The 16,654-nt window shown below is 35.9% G+C and overlaps 1 protein-coding gene and 1 long non-coding RNA gene across 39 annotated transcripts in view; one reads left to right on the forward strand and one right to left on the reverse strand.

Moving 5' to 3' along the window:
* The window catches only part of TENM4 (teneurin transmembrane protein 4), a 1,535,912-nt gene that overhangs the window by 945,967 nt on the left and 573,291 nt on the right, over window positions 1–16,654 (reverse strand). The gene's annotated exons all lie outside the window — the stretch shown is intronic.
* LOC140685260 (uncharacterized) overlaps window positions 1–16,654 on the forward strand; it is a 53,054-nt gene that overhangs the window by 7,509 nt on the left and 28,891 nt on the right. The gene's annotated exons all lie outside the window — the stretch shown is intronic.

Consider the following 16,654-nt stretch of genomic DNA (forward strand, 5'->3'; position numbering starts at 1 on the left):
TATCTCTTATCCAGTTTGGTGCAGGAGAGACAATGGTTGCACTACTTTGATCCACAGATCTCAAATAATACAGATACTATTGAATCTGCAGCACACCCAGATAAAGAAGGTTTAAACTTCAATACCATTAGAAATCGGGCATGTACCACTCAAATACATTATGCTTAGCACAACATTTTCCTGCTTAATTAAGAGGGAACAAAGGAAAAATGCAGTAACTATTATTGCTATGCAGTAATAGCTTGTCAGCTTAAGGTAAAAGATTGCTTTCAATGTGTGTGCTTCATTGCTTAGGAGCGAAATCCTGCCCAGCTTAAGGTTGTACTTGGTTTTAAGTACATCTTACTCATTCAGATACTTAATTCCTGTAGTGAACAGGAATTAATGTTGCTTTACTTAAGTGTTCTGTCCTTTTGCCAAAAAATGTTAGACCTAGTCAGTATGGAGGTAAAAAAAAAAAAAACAAACAAAACTAAAAAAAACCCCAAACCCAAAATTCCATTCCTTTTATTTAGGTGTCTCAATTTCATTTGCAGTGCAATTATTTTCAGTGATGATGCAGCAGAAATAAAACCTTAGTTGGTTGGTTTGTAGTGCATCTCATTGCCCTGTTCCATCTCTCCCTGATTTTGTCCTGATTTACACTTTTTGGGGTTATCTCACTGCATCAATCACTGCATCCTTCAACATCGGGGGAACTGGAAGAAAATGCAAAACTGCCCTGTAAAGAATGACTGGTGTTAAATTTCTTTCTGCAGAGACAGAGATAAAATTTGGCATGTGAGACATCTTAGCTGGGAATGACTGTTCTAACTTCATTAAAGTATGAATACTGGATTCAGAGGGGAAATGATGCCTCTTTAAGGGATCTTATTTATAATCACTAACACAGTGATTTCCTTCCTCCCTAAAGGAAGATTTGTATGACAAATACCTTGCAAGATAAGTGAGGTATTTCTATGGTAATTCTGTGTTGTCCTCTGCCATCCAAAGGCAAGTGCAGGTAATGAGAAGGGAGATGAAGCACAAGTCTGACATTTCATCACGTTATTAGCTACATGCAGGATATGCAAAATAGCCTCAAAATTCAGAAAGTGCCTGCTTGGAAATACAGCCTGAATGCTGCTCTTGAGCCATGCCTTACATTTTAAGATTGCTTCCCTCTCTCGCTGTGGTACTGCCATTTCCAATTAAAGGCACTTTATGCTAAAACATCACTTTTTAAGTTTCTCTTTTCTGCCAATAACTTTTCTCTCACAGCAATTAACATCTGTTTTCTTTCTGCCTTGCTATTAAAAAAAAAAAAAACAACAAAAAAACAAACCTAATCATGGGGTTGGACAATATTCCCAGTGCAGATATCCTTTCCCATCTGAAACATAGTGGAAATTCAGCTCTGGCTCAGAGACTCAGATTTCTCTGTTATGATAAGAAAAGTGGAAAGTCCAGACATAAACATGCCTGAACTTTAAGTGCATTTTGTTTTCCAAGTTCTGGTCTTACGTGAATTTTAACTCTGTTGATTCCAATTGAATTATTTCTGGCTTAGACTATCTTAAGGGAAAGGAGGAATAAATGCAAAAGAAAAAAAAAATTGAGATACTTTGATACCTATGTGGTCAAACTTTAGAATCTTTTCATGATACTTAGTAATCCAATATTTTATTAAAATTATATACTGCTTTGGATCAAGTAAAAACTAAATATGGTGCTTCAAAATTGTCTTATATACACAGAGTTAGGATGTAGATTTTTTCTCTACATTTAAGAGAAACAAAGTCAGTATCATTTCTTTAACTTTTTTTTTCTTTCTCCAGCTATTATATTCTTTTAAATTGGAAGTTCCAGTATGTTACTTAGAAATTTAAAGCTTGTTAAGACTTTTAACTCTTCTTTAGTGTCTTTTTCTCTTCCTTTCTCACAAGCATATGCATAGATACATAGGATATCTCAGATGTATAAGGAGTCAGGCCAATTATGAATATGAAATAAATATTAGATATATGATAACTGTATAGTATATGTGATAAGTAAGTATATTAAAATAATAATAAAAATATACATAACTAATTAACTTAATATACCAAAATAATGTCAAGATTTATAGTAGACAAAAATGATAGGGCAAATTAAAATCTTTTGACCTCCTCCTTGAACAAATTTTTGTCATTTAAGTGTTGTAATTTTTCACATTTTGGATGTTGCCAGAGACAAGTAGATGCACATCACATTAGTTCTAGACCAGAAAGATATTCTAACATCTCACCTGCATCTTTCTGTTTGATTACTAAGCTACACACATGTTCTTTCTTCATGTGACCCACATAATATTTTGTTTAGGACACTCAGGCTTCTTTCTCCATGCTTACATAATTATCTATTTTCATTTTGTGATGTGATTTTCATTTGTCATCTATGAAAGAAGAAAAATGGTTAAGAAACTAGTGTGGTGTCCTCCAGCAATAAGTAGGATCATATCTTCATAATTTGTAGAAATAAAAATATGTATTATTCAGTTTAGAATAAATTGATCCAAACCCCAATGTTTCTTTGGTCAGGAGATTGGATCAGAAGAGTAAGTGATATAGCTAAGGAAAAATGCTGGCCTAACCAGAATTTTGAGATCAAAACTTGTATTGCTGAGTAACGAGTACCCTGGGACCAAACAACTCTGTCTGGCTTGAGTCCACACTGCTCAGGAGCGGCTCCCTCCAGATGTGTCTTTTTTTGTGTGGAGTTAATTGGAGCACAGCAGAGAGCCTGGAAGAAAGCTAACAGCTTTGCAGAGAGAGAAGTAAAGCTCCAGTCTTTCTCCATGGCTTTCTGCATAGTGCTTCTGAGGCAGCCTTCCACAGTGGTTCCTTCCATCCTTCCAATGTACAAATCTCAGTGAGCTCAGAAAAAAAAAAAAAAAAAAAAGAAAGAAAAAAAAAAAAAAAGAAAAAAAAAAAAAAAAGAAAGGCAAAACAGCCTCTGTACCTCTCAAGTGGCACTTGGTAATGCCAGAGACTCCCAAATGATCTTGTTGCAGCATTGCCAGACAAGGAATTGGAAGGAACTCTTTACTCAGTAACGGAGAATGTGTGATTTATATACTGCCTAATCCAATAGTAACAAAAATGAGATCTTGGCAGTTTGAAAATTGAGGGAAAGAAAGGGAAAAGGTGAAAAGAGTGGGGTATGTGTCAATCAAAAGCACAAGAGGTGAACAATCAAGGTAGATGTTGTGGAATGTGAGAGCTGTGACAAAGATTTTTCAGAACAGCTTAAAATCTGTAGAAGATTAAAACATACCTACCTTAAAATGTTACAGATGCATGAGAGGAAAACAGAGAAGAAAACAAGAGAAAGGAGGTCTATTACACCAGAAACATACTCTATTTCCATGTTGTACTGGGAAAGGACTTTAGGTTCTTGTTTCATAATACTCCACTCTACTACTAAACTCAATACTGGTAGCTTGTTTTTTTGTTCCATATGTCCCTGAACAGGTAGAATAATTTGGACTATTTATACAGAGCAAACCCATTAAACATCATTCTCTATGAACACGTGTCTTGGGCCTAACTCACCACCTTGGTAAGTGAAGACATTTAAAAGAGCCTTGACAGGGTAAAAACTGTTGGTGTTTCTTTGTGTTTTTTTTAATAAAAGACGGTATTATGTGTGCATTTTCTGGATTACAGCATGATTAGGACACACTTTCATGGCAAATTATCCAGCAGCTTGGACAAAATATTTGACTTTTCAAAAGATGAGCCAGTCAGGTCATTAACTGTAGACGGAACTCGAGACTGCAGGTACCTAAATTTGGATGTCTCAATATGCCTACAGGGGAAATGGATTGCTAATTTCTCATTATATTCAGTGGTAACCAATGCAATGAAAGGAGCCTAGAGAATTGCTCAACTCACTCTAATACAAGTGCATTCATCTAGACTCCCCTGACTGCATTAACTAGCTCCCAATTAGCTAGAAAACTGAATTAGGTGTCTAGTTCAACACCTGCTCCTAGGTGTCTACCATCCAGAGCTAAATCCCAGGCCAACAGTGTGATGCTACAATTAAAGTGACACAAATGTACTGATGTTTAATCAATGAGATTTTCCTGTTCTTGCAAAGCAATAGTAGAGATTTCAAATTATTAACAAGCTTTACCACTTCTATAATAACTGTAATAGTACTGGTCTACATTTAACCTAGTAGAAGTAGCAAGTGCTTAATTAAGGCTTAAGGAAATCTGATCAATCTGTACAATTGACATATTGAGAGGGTAATGAAAATTATGGTCCACAATGCCAGACAGAAATTACTGGGAAACTTTTGTGGAAAAAGATTCCCTAACATAATTCTTGCTGTGGGGATAAAACAACACAACACCTTGTTTGCAAAGACATCAATAATGGATGGAGAATGCGGGTCAAACTGCTTTTGGTGTTGAAAAATGCTGAAACCAACCTGACTAATCAACCCGAAAGTTAAAAACCCTGTGGAAGGACAATGTCTCCTGGAAGAAACTGGCACTGGTGAGGATGTTGCAGACAAAGTACCTCATAAAGGAACCAACAAGTGACAGTGCTGATAACCTATCCAGACCTACTGAGCTGACACAGCTGTCCTGGAGATGTATGACCGTCAGTCACTTTACATGAAAAAAGTCTCACCCTACTTGTAATTGTTAATATCTTCTAAGCAGCTACTTCTTGGAGTGTGTGTGGAGATTTTCCCCCTTGACTGGGGATGCCCCTCAAGGTTCCTCCTTGAGGCTGAGTGAAAGTGGCTCACAGCCCTTGGTATGGGGGAGTAACATCAATTTCTATGTAATAATTGCTTTAATATTAACTGATTCAATACTGCTTAAAAAATAGTGCACTATACTAGTAGTTGTAACCACCTATACTGGGTAATAAATATTTATGATTAAGATCTTTTAGTCTAATAATTATCATAATCAATTTATACAAATGTTTTATTTATATAAATATATTTGGGTGGCCATTCTTGATCAAAGTTCTGCAAAGTTCCAATTACACCTATATTTTAGACTGAAAACATTGAAAAAGTCTGGGGCTAAGATTGGATCCAGCAGCACCCAGGCTCCTTCCTGAGAGAGAGTTCAGAAAGCAAGGAAGTCCTGCACCTTGTGAGCCAACATGAGGCTTCTCTAATTAGCTTTGTCTGAAGGTCTCTTCTTGTGATAGAAACAGCCTCACTGAAATAAAAATAGCCTATATATATATATATATATATATATATATATATATATATATATATATATATATACACACACACATACAGTGTAGTATATATTTGGTAGTGGAATACAGAATAGAAAAATGAAAAAATGAAAAAATAGATTTGATTTAAATATGACTTCTTAAATTAATTATTTGAAGATTTTTTAAATTAATCATTAGAGTATTCATTGCTTCATTTTACTTTCCTTGGTGTCCCTCTATGCTTTTAGAAAAAAAAGATCAGGCCTTTCTTTGCCTTCATCCCAATCTGTACATGAATGGTACAGATTGGGATATTATCTTTCTGTGGTGTTCATGACAAAAGGAGATTTAGTATTTCTGATCTTTGTTTAAGTAGGGGATATATTTCTAAAGGCCAAGAGTGGAAGCACAAAACTTTCCAGAGCTACAAATTTTTGTTTTAGAGCAAATGTTACCAGAGCATTTTGAAAGAACGAGGCTGGGATTGTGCATTTGCTCATTCAGGACAGATACAGCTTTTTAGCTTTCAGTTTTTCTTTTGCACTGTCAGTGGCTGAAGTACAAAACAGGAAAATAACCCTGACCAGTTTAGAATGGAAAATTAGAGAGAGAAACATACAGTTGTGAAATGAAGGGAATTCTTAGTATATATTTCTCTGATAATTTAGGCTTTCAGTGACTGAGAAAAAAAGCCAGCACAGTCCTGGAATAAAAAATAATGTAAGTTAGAAAATTAAGTAAAAAAACCCAAAGAATGTAAGTTAGAATTTGTCCTTAGACTAATTAGAGTCTGGAAGGTTTTTAATGGTATTTTTAAATCTTGATCAAAACCACTAAAAACTCTCTGGATTTTTCACTTTTAAATTACAGTTAATGTATTCCTATAAAAACTGATTTTTTTCCTAGGGAGCTAAGATAAATAATGCACGTAAGACTAAACAAAGAATGCAAAAGGATCACACAGACAAGCAGCATTTCTAGTGTGAATTCTGTTTTGTTTTGCTTCGTTTGTGGACAAAATTAACGTATCTAAGGGGAAGGAAGGAAGGAAGGAAGGAAGGAAGGAAGGAAGGAAGGAAGGAAGGAAGGAAGGAAGGAAGGAAGGAAGGAAGGAAGGAAGGAAGGAAGGAAGGAAGGAAGGAAGGAAGGAAGGAAGGAAGGAAGGAAGGAAGGAAGGAAGGAAGGAAGGAAGGAAGGAAGGAAGGAAGGAAGGAAGGAAGGAAGGAAGGAAGGAAGGAAGGAAGGAAGGAGGGGAAGGAAGGAAGGAGGAAGGAGGGAAGGAAGGAGGGAGGGAGGGAGGGAGGGAGGGAGGGAGGGAGGGAGGGAGGGAGGGAAGGAAGGAAGGAAGGAAGGAAGGAAGGAAGGAAGGAAGGAAGGAAGGAAGGAAGGAAGGAAGGAAGGAAGGAAGGAAGGAAGGAAGGAAGGAAGGAAGGAAGGAAGGAAGGAAGGAAGGAAGGAAGGAAGGAAGGAAGGAAGGAAGGAAGGAAGGAAGGAAGGAAGGAAGGAAGGAAGGAAGGAAGGAAGGAAGGAAGGAAGGAAGGAAGGAAGGAAGGAAGGAAGGAAGGAAGGATCTGTACCTTCTCCACACTGGTCATGCAATGCAATTTAATGGATAAATTCCCGCTGCTCTTATTCTGGTCAGACGCCTAGAGGTCCCTCTTGAAAGATGGCTGCAAGTTGATAATGAAGATGAAATGCAGAACATGGCCACCATAAAGCTCTGTTTTTCTTTTTAATCCAGATCAATATACCAAGAATCCAAATATAAAAGAAAACATGTACCAGAACTGAAATTTGTTGTAAATAAAGAGATGATGATGAGAGACACTAGAGGAATATAATAACTATGATTGTGAATTCAGAGGTATTTCTACCAGAATGATTTCATGGGGGCAGCATAGGAACATGGGAGTGTGATATAGTAATTTCTGGTTCAAGACTGTTCAAAAAGCAAGAATAAGTAAAGTGAGGCCTCCCAGTTTGGATTACACACCAACACAGAATCAAAGAAAGGTTTGGATTGGAAGAGATCTTAAAGATGATCTGATTCCAGCCCCCTGCCATGGACCAGGACACATTCCATCAGACCAGGCTGCTCCAAGCCCCTTCCAGCCTTGGCCGTGAACACTTCCAAGGAAGACTCAACTACACCTTCTCTGGGCAACCTGTGCCAGAGCCTCACTGCCCTCAGTGAAGAATTTTTTCTTAATATCCAATCCAAACCTACTCTTAAGTTTAAGGTTGTTTCTCCTTGTCCTATTGCCATGTGCCCTTGTAAAGAGCAAAAAATGTTCATCATTAAAGATATAAGAAACACCCTCAAGGAATTGGTTTTTACTTTAAAAAAAGAGTTTTGGATTCTATTTCTGAGTCTAGGTCAAGCTTTGACAATAGAAAATAAAAGTAGGAAAGAGAAACTTTACTGGCTGCATAATTAGCCACTGAAGGGGGGTGTAGGTGGTGAGGCTCAAGACTCTCAGCTGATTCATTGGTTGCAAAGATGCCAGTCACCGTCTGACTCCTGGGAAGATGGTAGTGCTGAGGTGCTTCTAGTGAGACATGCAGGTCTTCTTATAATAATATGAAATATTAATATTTACATTATATACACGTATGTATTCTATTATTTTAAATATTTTATGTAATATATAACTATATTAAATATAGTAGTCCCTGTACTAAGCAAGATTAATGACAAGGTTATTTTATAATAATAAGCTCCTTTATTCACAGAGGAGATAATGACTGCCAGTTGCCAAATGCATTGAAGTGCTTCATAGAGCAGGGAGCACCTCAGCAGCAACAGGTGAGAGCAGCCCTCATCTGAGCACTGCCCAGCTCAAGCCAGACTGGTGCACATCCTCTCTTGCAAACAAGGAAATCAAACCAGCTGCCCACCTCATTTTATAGATTACACTTCTCCAGACTGGAAGACAACTGAGAAATCAAAGGGAGGAAAAAAATCCAGAATTATGAATGTTGTTATTTTCATGTCACTTTGCACAGTGCTATCTCATTTTAAAATTTGCAACAATTTCTGTTATTGCTATATTGCATGCAACTACTCCTTTCTGCTCTATTAGAGCATATTTCTGTGTTATGCAGCTGTCTAAAATCTGCTTCTGGTTTAAAGACAGATGCAAACAGCTGCTTAATGAATCTGTCATTTCCTTATCTTCTCCATTTCTGCAGGCTGATTATTTCTAAGTGCTGCACTGTCTTTTAGAGACAATTCTTACAGGAAGAATAAATCACATTTTCTTCTGATTTCTAATATTTATGTCAACTTGGGGAAAATATCCTCTCAACATTAAATCTTTAGAACTAAAAAAAACAAAGCGAGGGAATTAGTTGATGTATTAGACATTAAATCTGATGTGATGTTTTACAAGTTTGATCTCACAAGGAGCATGTTGTCAAAGGAAATTCTACAGCTTGTTCACATGTTCATGAACTGAATGCCATTTCATTGCTTGATGGAAGTAATTTAAAATAATATGTTAAAATGCCATATATCATAGGCAAGCACTTTTCTCTGAGACCTACTTCATACAGTCTAGACTGATTTTTAAAAATACCGTCAGTTACTGCTATAGTTGACACATTTTGAATGGCAGATTGAGGATTAGAGTGAAATGCACTTAAATGTGAAGATAAAGGAAAAGCTAGGAAAAAAAAAAAAAAAAAGAATGTAATTGTAGTGAGATTCAGGAAGTACCTAAAAATTATTCAGGCCTACAAATTGCAATCAGGATGAGAGCCATAAAAAGTCTACTAAGGCATGGTCAGGAAAGTTATATGCAAAAATCCTATTTGAATTATGTATTTGCTCACCATATTTTTTAAAAAATATATAGCTGAACAGTTTTAAGAAAGTAAGTTATACTGCAAGAAAGTGATATGGTTTGATTTTCAGTTTAGGATTAGTGTTGAGGTCTTTTTCTCTTGAGAAAATGTGAGTCCAAGGTTTGAAATTCCATTTTACTGTAACTTGGACTCACAGTCGGTTCCTAACTTAAGAATCATATTTGAATTATGAACTTTGAAGCAGAAACAAGACAGGTCGAAAAAATATCTATGAAAACTGGATCACAGAATCATAGAATGGTTTGGGTTAAACAGTGTTAAGGAAACTCCCCTGTCTGACCACCCAGGAGCCACTCTGACAGTCACACTTTTACCACCTGAGCTGGAACTGAATCCCTTTTGAGTCTACACACTCCACACTCACACTCAGACCTGGTTTCAAGATCAGGTTTCAAGACGGTTCTTGACCCCAGATTTCCCGTAGTAGAGTTCCAGATCTCCAGATCCTTACAACAATTTAATCTTGGTGCAATAACTAAATAAAATAACAGCTCAAGCTGGTGCCTCTGAATAGGCACCCAGAACAAAGGAAACCGTGAGATTTTACCCGCTCAGTCTAACTGAGGACAGTGTGGAGTCCTCAGCTGCTGCGGTGTCCGTGAGTGTGCACTCACTTGGGTGGTGCCCTTTGCTGTGTGAAGGGCTGGCTTCTCACTGTCTTGGGCTTGGGCTCCTGCAACCCAGAGCTCGAACTGCAGCTCAAACTGCAGCTGCTCACCAAAGAACCTGCACTGAAGGCTCTCCCCTGTGAAAGAAATCTCTAAAGGTTGTGTAGTCCAGATTCCCTACTATAGGCAGGGATATGTTCAACTAGGTCAAGATGCTTGGAGCCCTGTCCAACATGCTCCATTTTCACGGATGGGATATCCACCGCCACTCTGGGAACCTTTCTGACTAAATAATCAGTAGTTTCCTGATTAGATCCAGCCTGGTTATTTTCTGGGCAACTGTAATCATAGATCTTCAGGTGCAGTCAGCTTGTGAGATGAATCAATGATAATTCATCAAAGTGATACCTCTACCTCAAAGTGCTTTGGGGTTATAGATGCACTACTTGCCACTAATGTACTCAGACATACTCAGAATGTCACTCAGACATTCCAGAATACTCATAAAACAATTATTTAAAAAATTCCGTTTCCACCTTTGCTATAGCTCAACTCATCTCCACATCAAGACATGGTCAAGTCCTGCTAAGACATATGCTCCTGTATTTTTCTATCATGAGTGCAGTCAGACTGCAGCAGAAAAGCTTCTCCTCTTCCAGCTTCTTCTTCCCTGATGCCAAATCCTTTTCCTCCCTTGAACACTGTGTGCTTTCCTGATTTACATGGGCTTTGCACACTCCCAAATACTAGTTCTAGCTGTAATATCAATACTTCTGATTTTTCTGCTACTTATATTTCAAATGAATATTCCAGTCCTGCACTATAGCATTTTCTTGCAATCCCAGTGGAAATATTGATATTACTCACAGGGGAGGAGTTACAAGGGGGTCTAACTATCTTTTTCTCTTTTATATGCAAACTTGAGCCTGATCTAATTTTCAAATTTTCCTTCACCAGTGGAAAAACAAAACTACAAAATGAATGCCTTAAACAATGAAAAAATACTGAGTAAAAATTGTAGACATACACACTGGGATTCATTATTTGGAAATGCACAAAGTAACTAAAAATATTTTTTTCTTTTTTGTGGCTGAAATCCTGTTTTGATGAGACTAGGAGGGATGCTGTGAAATGGTATACAGGTAGTGCCTAGCACAAAGAAAGATGCTGGGCCACCAAATGAACTAGGGCTTGTTTGGCTTGAACATGGTTAAATGCTTTTTCTCATCAGAATGGAACTCCTTTATTTCATGTGTGCAAGTCTACGAAGCACATATCTAAAGATAAAATAATCCATTGTCCTGTTTCCTTGTAGTCAGTGGGAATAAGGAATCACTTTCAGAATGTGATCCATCTCACCAGTTTTGGCTTCCTGTTTTGGATGAGATACATTCAAAGTAGTTTCCCTGTCCTTGGACTTTAAAACCAACCTGAGTGAGCAGCTCTGATCTAACTATCTGTAGGTTGTTGAAATGGCTCCTAGTACAGGTATTCCACTGCAAATCAATTTCCTGGTTTATGGCCTTCTACTAGGAAAAGTACAACTGGCAATTTCCTAGACAAATTTATTTTAACTGATTGATATGGCAGCATCAGAGAATGAAATATAATAACTGCTCAAAAATATACATCTAATTTTATGAACGTTTTTTTTAAAATTGCTCCCTCTATTTTCTTTTTTTTTTTTCCAAAGTTTAAAAAATCTTATTTATATATGAAGTACCATATTAAATTCTTTAACTACTCAGGTTATTTTAAAATGGAAACTCTAAATTTTCTATTGAAATAATGAGGGGGTAAGGGGGAAGAGTTTTTTATATTGAACTGAGTTTGTAGTTTTCTCTCAGAATTTTTAAAATAGCTGCATATTACTTAGAGTATTATTTTTACATGGTAAACTACAATGCAAAGAAAATATCAAATGAAATTTCATACACAGAAATAAATTATGATAGTCCTACGTCCAGTCAGTAAGACAACATTTTATCCCCAGATCATAATGGAGCACTTTCACTGACATAATACACCTCTAATATAAAATTGCATCTTCATAGCAGACTCCTAACCTTCTCTCAATTATAAAATTGCTCTCAAATTTTACTCGTGACTCCCAAATTTTACTTAGCAGCCTTTTGCTGAACACGATGTATTCAGTTGTTTTTGCTTTCTGACTTTTCAGTATAAAATTTTATGTATGTTTAATTTGGTTTGAGAAGCTTTCTGAAATTAAGTTATTAATGAATTGAACTTAGACAAACACAAGCTAGAAGAAGAAACAAAAATTCATTTCACCTGGTAAACTGAAGTAAAAGAAAGACATTATGCAAAGATAGGATTTGTGGCTAGGATCTTTTTATAGAGGCTCACATATATAGTGATGCTCACTAACCTGTAAGGGGTCTGGCCTATACTCTCAGTAGGTTTGCTCTCATCTTTACTGTATATTTCTTGGAATTCAGAAAAAAAATCTGGAAGTGGATAAATGGATAATCCTTGTCAGCTACCTAGGAAGAGATAGACTCAGATATTATTCAGGCTCAGATATTATTTTACCAGTTATAGCCCAACACAGCACTCAGTGGACTCATTTTAGCTGACAGCATATTTCAAATAAGTAAAGAGACTAAGAAAAATTACTTGGTTAAAAGGAAATATTTAAATTATTTTTCATTCTGCTTTCATCAATCAGGAGTAGTCTCTTACTAAAAAATATTCCTACTGGGAAATAAATGGAGTGTAGCTATTGTTCGCAAATACGCTGCAATAAAAGTAAGGAAATTATATATTCAAGTCATTCACAGATAATCATCGGATCCCAGAACTCATGACAAATCTAAAGAATGGGGATAACCTAGAAGGGCAGTTTCAGGAATACATCTATGAGTATCCCAAATAATACGTACAGCAACTTTCAATGATATGCTAAATGTACTGTTTTATTAGTCGTTGTTCTTTTATATCAGAATTTTGTAACAGTTCAGTTACAACTTAAATATTTGTATTTCTGTGATTTTTTTTTCTGATTTTCACAGTTGTTGGTTTTATTTTTTTTACAAGGGTGAGAGACAGCTTATAGTAGGTCCTTTAAAAATCTCAGTACAGAAATAAACTGTATGCCAGATTAGCACAACAGCATATTTTAAACTGGAGCTACTGGGAAAATCTATAAAATTGTGGGTTTAATATTTACTCTACTTCAGGTAAAATCTGAAAGGGGATAAAAGAGTGACTTTGTGTCTGTTAGATTTAGATCAATTTAAGGGTGATTTTACCTATTAAGCGTGACAAGGCAGAGGTCAATTGTCTTTTGGTTTATGAGAAATAGGGTAAAGCATGACCTGTCAGGTAACTAAAACTAAGCTGCAAGCACTGGGAGAAAGAGCTACTTTGCATGATCTCAGGTTGTGAGTAGTGTCTCTCCTCTTCACAGTACTTGCTGGAATTAACTCCTGCATACTGACAGTCCCAACATCTTAAAATATTAAATGCTGCACAGCTTTGAAAAGGGGAGCATCAGTACCTCAAATCACTCAGCTACTAACTCAGGCTGGGAAGGTTATTTCATCATGCGTTCCTTATAATTTATTTTTTTATTTTTACTCACACAAATGTTGTAAGGTCATGAGTGAGCAATGCTCCAACTCTTAACAGTTTTCAAAAAGTTATTACTTCTAGTCACCTTGAATCCAGGACTACACTTTTTGTAGAAGCACAGGGCAGCTGTGATTTTCACAGAGTTTCACAGGTGGACACCTTAATCCCATGTGTTGTCAGTACCATAGGTTTAGCAAGTAAGCCCTGAGGCATTTGTTCCATGACGGGCTGATACATCCTAATGGCTTGTCTCATCATTTCCCATCTGGTATATATTTTCTTGGCTAGCTGAGACAGCATGTGGTTTACTTTTGCACATGTTCCTTGTTCTTTTAATATCAATAATGACAGAGTGTCATAATAATAGAAATAAAAAATAACAGCAATTTGCCCAAAACTGAGAGCACTGATCTCTTTACTAATAGACAGTATTGGCTTAATTTGCCTAAAACTTTCTGTGGTTTGGCCATGCTGACAGTGGTGGGGATTTTCCAGATGCAAAGGATTATGAAGTCTTGGACAGCATTGACACTTCCTGCAGATTTTACTAGTTAATTTACAGAGCTGGCATCATGAAACAGTCCAGGTCTCACATGAAAATCTAATCTTCCATTTTATAGACTAGTTTCAGCTGTGGAGGAAACATGCAGCACCTTTTAGGAAATGATATGAGTGATGGTAAGTTGGCTCCACAATGTTTCTTCTTCCCTTTCATTGTTTTTACAATCAAAAATTGTAAAAAAATCAAGAAAAAATCAATCAGAAATCAAAAAAATCTTGCCAGGAATAATTACTGTTATTCTTTGTTCCTTCACACAGATTCACTGTAGTCACTAAATTGGCTCAGCCATGTTAGTTCCACATCCCAAGATTGGAACTACTCAGTGTTACAGTTAATTGGGAAGTGATTTTGTTTCTGACATCTCTTTAAATAAAACAACCAATAAACAAAAAGTCCCAACCAATAACCCCATGAAATCCTTTTTCTTTAAAAAAAATTTCACTTAAAATATTGTAATTATTTTTTCAGATTTTTTGAAAGTCATGATCTCACATCACCTTGAGTCACTAGGGGCAAACAAAAGTACAAAAGAACAACTCTGTCAAAAATGTGAACAATGAACCGAAAAAAAAATAAAAACTTAATGTTCATCTTGCTAAATTAAATTTCCATAGATTTTTGTTAGCTTGTTCCTCTTACTCCAGAGGAAAGGACAAGGAAACCTGAAGCAACATTATTAGCCCTTAAAGCATGATGGCTCCTATTTTCAGCAAGTTTTGAAGGCAGAATTGCATCTGGTTAACATTGTTTATCTTCAGTGTTGGAAATATAAATAAAAAATAACAAACTGCTTGGCTAAACCCTCACATGCCAAGCAAGGATGGCATTTGTGAATACTACAAAGCAGTATTTACAATACTAATGAGGCATCAATGACTAATAGCTCAAGGAAGCTTATTTAAGAATCAATTCACAGCTGGTAATGAATGATTATAACAAAAAGGAATTCTGAACACTGAAATCAAAATTTAGTAGAAATCTTCTTGCATTCATGTTTTACAAATTGCTCAAAAAGTACTCTGTTTTTAATTTTTTTTTTTTTTTAATGTGAGAGCTTGAAGACTGCTTTTTGGTTTTGTTTTGGCTTTGGGGTTTTTTTGCACTTGGTTTCTTGGGCATCCAGATTCATCTAAACCAAGAATCAGACATTGATTTGGTGTTAAAATACAGCACATAAGAATCATATAATGAAATGTCACTTGTGAGAACAGAAGTATAGTGCAAGAATAGATTTTACTTTTTTTTTTTACTTTTTTTCAGGTTTTCAAAAGTTGAAGTTCATCTCATAATTATAAAAAATTTCTTACTCACCTGTTCATAGTTAGTTCCTTCATTTTATGTTTGCAATTTCTTCTCAAGAAGTCATACTAACATAATCATGTCCAGTAAATAACAGCTAAAAGGAGGCATGCATAATGAATTTCCAATCTCACAGTAGCTCAAGCGGAAATGTTTTTAGTCAGAATATTTAAATAAGTTGGGAGGAGATAAACTGGAGATAAAGTTGACATTTTCAATAAAATCTTTCCAGATCCACTTTGTTATTTCTTAAACAGCTGAGATAGTGTCTTCTTTTCCTCTCTTCCTGCTATTTCTTTCACCATTATTGCTGTAAAATTATATTTGATATGTGAGAAATAAACTATTTTCTTCTGTGCTTGAGAAGAAAGGCTGAGAATGATTCCAGAACAACATCCATGGAAATGAATGCCTTATTAATCCACATTGCAGATGCAGACAGGCTGAAATAGGAAACTTAATTCAGTCCTGTAATGTACCTTTCAAGGGATTAATACAAAATAACTCAAAAGCCCCCAAAAACATAACATGACAAACAAAGAAACCTCCAAGAACATCTTATCCAGACTTTTATTGGGGGTTTTTGTTTGTTTTGTTTTATTTTTCATTTTTGTTTTGAAGCTAGTTTGACTGGTTCGACAATAAACCTGAGCGGAATTCTTCAGAGCAACCAGTCTTAGTTGATATGCTATTTCAAACACATTAAAACTATTACAATTCTACCTTTTAAGAAATCAAGCTGTGAGCAATATAATTTTCAAAATGGGAAAGAGGGGTATGCAATGGTTATGGGCAATCTGTTCCCGTAAGTTCTATAATCAGCCAAGATGATGAGGTATGGCCTTCCTCATTATAACAGAGAATCTGATCTACCTCTGCAAAAAGCAATGGCAACACTTAGCATTTATATAGCCTTTTATCTCTTAAAGCTCTTTAGAAATATTAACTAATTACAGGCAGAGACACAGAGTTTTGAAGCTTACTGAAGAAACTACCACAATCTAAAGTTCTGTGAAGGGAAAAAAAAATCCTACAGGGAAATGAGTCCTAGAAATACAACCCATTTATACTTAGAAAATTGCTAGAAGAGAGCAAAAAATTTAAAACTGTATTTAAACGGCATTAAATCAATCCTGTTATAATAGTGTATTTAATATTTTCAATTGCTCTGTAATTATTTCCAAAGAAAAATCTTTGGCCATGTAGATGTCAAAAGTCATATCTGACACGGGTACCTTTACTGTAATTTAATTTGGTCCCTTGAGATGTTTTTTCCCTAAGTCTGTGTTGTATTATTTATGTGTGAGCCGTTTCGTTTAGTGAAGAACTACAGCTTAACTAGTAGAGTTAAAAGTGTAACTGCTTTTTCAAATCACTGGTGTTGTTTAATACGCTAGGTTGGACAATTCTTCCAAGTAGAAATATTAAAGACAGGAATAAAAGTGTTAGGGTAATAACATTATAAAAATTTGCAAGATTTTTAAGGTATTTCTGTTATTTTCCAG

The sequence above is a fragment of the Taeniopygia guttata genome, chromosome 1, assembly GCF_048771995.1.
Source record: "Taeniopygia guttata chromosome 1, bTaeGut7.mat, whole genome shotgun sequence".
NCBI classification, from domain to species: Eukaryota; Metazoa; Chordata; class Aves; order Passeriformes; family Estrildidae; genus Taeniopygia; species Taeniopygia guttata.